We start from the raw sequence: 7,150 nt of genomic DNA on the forward strand, positions 1-7,150 counted from the left end.
AGTCTGTCTTCGTCCCTCCTTTCCCTCCCCCAAATATGCACACACCACAACCAAGTCAACATATCCTTGGGCAGTTACACAGCTGTTGACAGATGCAGAAATGAGAATACTAGAGAAGGAATAATTTAATTGCTTTTTTTTTTTTCCTTTTCTGGTTATGGCTCACAGCATAGTCTATCAGCAACTCCCAAGAGGCTGGGCTTAGGAATCATATTAGCCTGAATCCTTAAGTTAAAAGGAAACAGCCATTGTATTTCTGTAGCACTGAACAAAGGTGTCAATTCTTCTCCCCCTCAAAAATAAAAACCACGGAGAGGCAAAAAAAAAAAAAACCCAGAAAATATTTTGTCAGGTTGTTAGCCTGCCGAGATAGTGCAAATGTGGGCAAACAAATCTTTTTCTTAAGATACTTAGCAGCGAATATTCAAAAACCTCAAAACCCTCCTTCCATACCACTTCAGAGAGGAATCCCCCCCTCCCTGGGGCGGGTCCAGAGGCCTTTCTATGCGTGCCGCCTGAAGCTCCGTTTCTCACTAGGCTGTCCCCATCAACACAAACAAATGAAAAAAGTAGAAAAAAAAAAACCAACAAAAAACCAAACCACAAAACAAAAAGAAACCAGAGCAGCTAAAATGAACCACGGCAAAGAACCCGGGTGGCAAGTTCTAGTGCGAAATGTACCTGAGTTGCCTGCACAGGGCGAGACAGTGGCCCGCAGGGGGAGGGATCCTGTTTCTGCAGCACATGGCTCCAGCAACAGGAAACCTGTGTGCGACACTCCCCCCTGCACACCGCTTGGGCTCGTTCACAGCACTGTCATTCGTGTGATGCTAATTTGCTCCACATCTTGGTAAACATATTGGGAGAGACTTTATGAAAATGTATTGTGGACTCTGGGAGCTGGTCCCAGAGCAGGCTGGAAGCAAAGAGGGATAGTCACCAAGTGAAATGCTCTGAGGGCCAGAGGAGGGAGCAGCAATTCTATGCCAGAAGAGAGGGGAAGAGGAGACACTTTAAAGCTGGGTTTTAAAGGATGCGTAAGAGTTCTCTAAATAATGTGCGGAAAGAGAGGAGAGAGCTCCAGGTAGAGGAACTGTATGTGGGGCTTTGTGGCTCATGGCAGGGAGTCTGGGTGATTCTTTAGGTGGTTGCTTTTCACACTGCAGCCCACAATTCAATAGGTTGTAAAACTCATGAGATTGTGACCAGCTTTCCCATAAAAAAATGAAAGCCTAGAATAGAAAATATCTGAATATATCACAGGTAGTAAGGTAGTGTAAACTTTTTTGTGAAATTTGTTTTCATTATAAACCCGTCTATGTATGTGTGTGCTGGTTTGTGATATAAAATAAATAAGGGGCAGGTGCCTGGGTGGCTCAGATGGTTAAGCCTCTGCCTTCGGCTCAGGTCATGATCCCAGAGTCCTGGGATCAAGTCCCACATCGGGCTCCCTACTCCTTGGGAGTCTGCTTCTCCCTCTGCCCCTCTCTCTCTCTCTCTCTGTCTCTCATGAATAAATAAATAAAATCTTTAAAAATAAATAAATAAATAAATAAATAAATAAATAAATAAATAAGGGGCGTCTGGGTGGCTCAGTCGTTAAGCGCCTGCCTTTGGCTTGGGTCGTGATCCCAGGGTCCTGGGATCGAGCCCCGCATCGGGCTCCCTGCTCAGTGGGGAGTCTGCTTCTCCCTCTCCCACTCCCCCTGCTTGTATTCCCTCTCTCCCTGTGTCTCTCTCTGTCAAATAAATAAATAAAATCTTTAAAAAAATAAAATAAATAAGACACGAGGATACAATGTACAGCATAGGAATATAGGTTAATAATATGTAACAACTTTCTCTGCTGACAGATGGTAGCGAGATTTATCCTGGTGATCACTTCGTAATGTATATCAATGTTGAATCATTGTGTTGTACACCTGAAACTAATATAATACCATATGTCAACTATACTTCGATTAAAATATATATATATTACTGTGGTGGTGATTAAATCTTTAAAAATTTTGTTATTGTTATTTTTATTGCAATATAGTTGACACACAATGTTACATTAATTTCAGGTGTACAAGTCAGTGATTCAACAACCCTCTACGTTATGCTGTGCTCACCACAAGAGTAGCCACCATCTGTCACCGCATCATGTTACTACAATACCACTGACTATATTCCCTCTGCTGTTCCTTTCATCCCTGTGACTAAGTCTTTTCATAACTGGAAGCCGGTATCTCCCAATCTTCTTCACCCATTTTGCCCATCCCTCCATCCTCCTTCCCTCTGCAACCACTGGTTTGCTCTCCGTATTTATGGTTCTGTTTCTGCTTTTTGTTTGTTTATTCATTTGTTTTATTTTTTAGATTCCATACATAAGTGAAATCATATGGTATTTTTTTTAAAGATTTTATTTATTTATTTGAGAGAGAGAGAATGAGAGATAGAGAGCACGAGAGGGAAGAGGGTCAGAGGGAGAAGCAGACTCCCCGCTGAGCAGGGAGCCCGATGTGGGACTCGATCCTGGGACTCCAGGATCATGACCTGAGCCGAAGGCAGTCGCTTAACCAACTGAGCCACCCAGGCGCCTGAAATCATATGGTATTTTGTCTATGCTTAAGTAAAAAAAATGTATTTTAAATCGTCCTGTGGTAGTGATTAAAATTTAAAAAAAACAAACAGGGACGCCTGGGTGGCTCAGTCGGTAAAGGGTCTGCCTTCGGCTCAGGTCATGATCCCAGGGTCCTGGGATCAAGCCCCGCATCGGGCTCTCTGCTCAGTTGGGAGTCTGCTTCTCCCTCTCCCTCTGCCCCTCCCCCTGCTCCTTCTCTCCCTCGCTCACTCTCTCTCAAATAAATAAATAAAATCCTAAAAAATAAAAACAACCCCCCAAACACCTGTCTAGGCAAAAAGGGGGTGCCACTTGAGGATGGTTTAAATAAAAGACTGCTATGAACAGACTGGAATTTCATGAGGGTAAGTGTGGCGGTAGTGTGAAGGATGGCTGCAGGAAGGTGAAAGAGAGCTCAGGGGACACACGGCCGTGTGGTCCTGTAAGGCTCCCCCACACTAGACAGGGACATCCTCTAGGACAGAAACTCAGTCACATTGCTCTGAATTCCTAGCATCTGGCACACAAGTAGGCACTAAATAAATGTTTGATTGAGTATGGTAAGTCCTGAGTATGACTAATCTTCAAGATGATTCCCAGGGAGTCTCACCTCCTCGTATTCTCACCTTTGTGTACCCCCCTCCCACCTCGTACCAGGGGTGGTCTGTGGCTAATAGAACAGGGCACAAGGGATTGTTTACCACTTCTGCGGGTAGGTTATAAAGGCTGCAGATTCCACCTGAGGTGCTGTCTCTGGATCACTCACTCTGGGGAGAGCCAGCTGCCCCGTCCTAAGGACACTTGGTCTGTGGAGAGACCCACTGGCCAGGAAATGAGGTCTCTAGCCAATAGAGAGGCCCCGAGGCTTTCTGCCTATTGTGTAAGCACATCACCCACCCCTCCCCGCCCCTCAGGTTACTGCAACCCCAGAGAACAGCTGGATTACAACCTCCTGAGGGACCCTGAGGCAGAAACTCCCCGCTAAACTGTTCCTGGGTTCCTGGCCCACATAACTGTGATACAATAAATGCTTTTGCTTTAAACTGCTAAATTTCGGGGGTGCCTGGCTGGCTCAGTAGGTAGAGCGTGGGACTCTTGATCTCAGGGTTGTGAGTTCCAGCCCCATGGTGGGTGTAGAGATTACTTAAAAAATAAATAAAAATAGAAATTAAACTGCTAGGGGCACCTGGGTGGCTAGTCAGTTAAGCGTCTACCTTCAGCTCAGATCGTGATCCCAGGGTCCTGGGAATCAGTCCCACATCAGGCTCCATGCTCAGCAGGGAGTCTGCTTCTCCCTCTGCCTCTGCCCCTGCCCTTGCTTGTGCTCTCTTTCTGTCAATTAAATAAATAAAATCTTTTTAAAAAAATTAAACTGCTGGGGTGCCTGGGTGGCTCAGTTGGTTGGGCGACTGCCTTCGGCTCAGGTCATGATCCTGGAGTTCCGGGATCGAGTCCTGCATCAGGCTCCCTGCTCAGCAGGGAGTCTGCTTCTCCCTCTGACCCTCCCCCCTCTCATGCTCTATCTCATTCCCTCTCTCAAATAAATAAATAAAATCTTTTAAAAAATTTAAAACAATTAAACTGCTGAATTTTAAAAAAAGATTTTATTTATTTATTTGTCAGAGAGAGACAGCACAAGCAGGGAGAGTGGCAGGCAGAGGGAGAAGCAGGCTCCCTGCTGAGCAAGGAGCCAGATGTGGGACTCGATCCCAGGACCAAGGGATCATGATCTGAGCTGAAGGCAGACGCTTAACCGACTAAGCGACCCAGGCGTCCCAAACTGCTAAATTTTGAGGCACTTTGCTATATAGCCATACATGACTCATATACTGGGTTATTCATAGTCTGGAAGAGCTGAACATTAATACCAGCATAGTAGAGTTATCCATTGTTTACCATCATTTTGTTTTTTTTCCTCAATCTATCACGTCCCATCTTCAACCTAACTAGATTAGGTAAAGGTCCATGACCTGGACCAATTGGATCCTCTCTGCTTGTGTTAGTACTTGGGACACAGAAACTGGCTCAGCTGTGGGGAGGAGACAATATGGATGGAAAGCCTAAGGGTCAAGGCTGCCATTTTGGAGCAGTTATAATGGGGTCCATGCAAGTGGATGGGAACAGGAAGGCCAGGGTGTCAGGGAGAAGAGATTCTCGTTGGGTGTGGAGGGAGGGAAGAGGGGTGGAGAAAGTGCCTGATGATATTTAAGCCCCATGAGGCCTGGCTGCCTTTCTAGCATTTGGATTGGGAGACTCTCCTTCCTTAGAACTATTCCCTATTTTACTTGCTCTCCTATGCGTGAGTTCCCTCTCTTGCAACCAAAAGAGGCTCGAATATGCTGCCCACCAGCCTCTCTCTAGCGCTGGCCAGGGGAGCAGCTCCTCCATCTGCGGCAGGCCAAGTATCCCACCAGAGACTAAGCTTTATTATTACTGCTCTACAAAAACGGCTACAGATTGAGTAAAAGGTCCTTTCAGACCATCCAACTCCTTCTGCCTTAGCTCCATTTTCACCAAGTAATCCTTTGATTATTAATGTACTTCAATTTTAAAAGTTGTGTTCTGGCCAGCTGACCTAATCACTCCAGTGGTTGGGTAGGTTCATGCCCATTATAAATTCACAGACTGGCTCTCGGGTACAAATCATTCTGGAGTAACCTCCACTTCATTTCCACTGGCCTCGTTCAAGCCCTGTCACTTAGCCAATGAACCATTGCAGCAGCTTCCAGAAGGCAACCTCCCCGGCTCCAATCCATTCTCTTCAACTTCTCTTCTTAATACACAAATCTCGTGCCTCGCTCCCTGCTCAAAACCTCTGAGGGGGCCCCTGTGCCTTTGGAATGATGACGCTGGGCTCCTGCCCCTCGTCCACCACATCCGTTTCTGTTCCCTCTGACTACTCTCTGCTCTTCCCACATAGTGTTGCTCCGGGTTCCTCAAATGCTACTGGTGTCGCCCCAGCTCTGCTCATGTTCTTGCCACGGCCCTGGCATTCCTTTCCCCTGGGTACCTCTCCTTCCTGCTCACTTTCCCTCAGCCCTCTCTTTGGCCCCCTCCCTCTTCCCTTTGTACTTCCAAAGAACTTCCTCCCTCCTTTATAACACACACTGCAGTTGGCTTGACTTATAATTAGTCATCTTCATTTCCACCCCTGGATCATGAGCCTCAAGAAGGCGAGGACTATGCTTTGCTCATATTTATAGCCCCGCTCACCCCAGGACCAACTATAGCATCTTCCATCAATGTTCCATGCTAAAGGAACATGTCAAGGCACTTAGCTGGTTGTTGGGAGGTAGCAGGCACTCGACAAATGGCCACCAAATTGATTACAGTCGGTTGGGGCTGTAGGGACAAATTCTCCCTGGACCTAACCACTGGTAAGATGCGCACCTAGCCTCTGCTATGCAGAGCTGAGAGAGTGGAGGCAGGCTCCTGGTGACATCTGTAGTGCAGCAATGAATGAATCCCAGCCCAACTTTTTTTTAATAAAAAAGGAGGCACAATTTCTCGCATCCTGATAAACTAACGTGCCTCTCCCCTTTTCCCGTCTTTCCCCCTGTTTCTACATTGCAACTGTGACTTACAGGCACATTACAGAATGCTCACTTCAGGTCAAAAACACTGGAGAACGTGGAGGGGCTGAACCCTCCCCCCTCCAGCTATTCAGTTTATGTCTTTTAGAGAAAGGGCACATGAGTCAACCCATCAGTGACTTTATTGTAATTCTTTCAAAAGAGTCAGCACCCACATGTGAAGGCGGAAGCAGAACCTGGTCCTGATTTGTCCACTGACAACCCCTGTCCTGTCCCCAACTGTCCTTCCCTCCAGAGTTGTGTGAAGGCCTCAACTCGCAGCAAACCAGAGACAGACAACACGGAATCCTAAAGAGCAAAACCACTTCAGGTAATCTCAGAGAACTTAACACAGTCGTTCCCAAAGCCATTGAGGAAGGAGCACTGATCAATAAGCAAAAACCAAACACAGCCCATAGATAGAACAAATAATTTCTCCTCTTTTTAAGCAAACATGAAAATTTCTACACACTAACTTTCTGTCTTTCAGAGGCTATACAGTGAATGAATATGGCCTCAAAACAATACTCACCCCACAGGCTCTACAAAGGCAGCAAAGCACAGGGCACAGACCCCTAACCGCCAACGAGAGCGACCTACAGAGACCTCCAGGAGCCGCCAGATTGTGGAACGCGAGGATCTGCAGTGACTCTGGCTTTCTGGGGGAGTCACACCTTTGTCAAGAAGCTGTCTTTCTTGGTGGGGCTTCACCTTTCACTTCATGGTCATTCTTCAGATGGGAACAAACTTTTTATTACCTTACGGGAGTTATGTTCTTAAAACAAAGAATAGAGGGGCACCTGGGTGGCTCAGTCGGTGACGCATCGGACTCTTGGTTTCGGCTCAGGTCACGATCTCAGGATCGTCCCACATCAGGCTCCTGGCTCAGCAGGGAGTCTGCTTCAGATTCTCTCCTTCTGCCCCTCCCCCCAAATAAAAATAAATCTTTAAAAAAACCCCAACGAATAGAAAA

This window comes from Zalophus californianus, chromosome 7 (assembly GCF_009762305.2).
Source record: "Zalophus californianus isolate mZalCal1 chromosome 7, mZalCal1.pri.v2, whole genome shotgun sequence".
NCBI lineage: Eukaryota > Metazoa > Chordata > Mammalia > Carnivora > Otariidae > Zalophus > Zalophus californianus.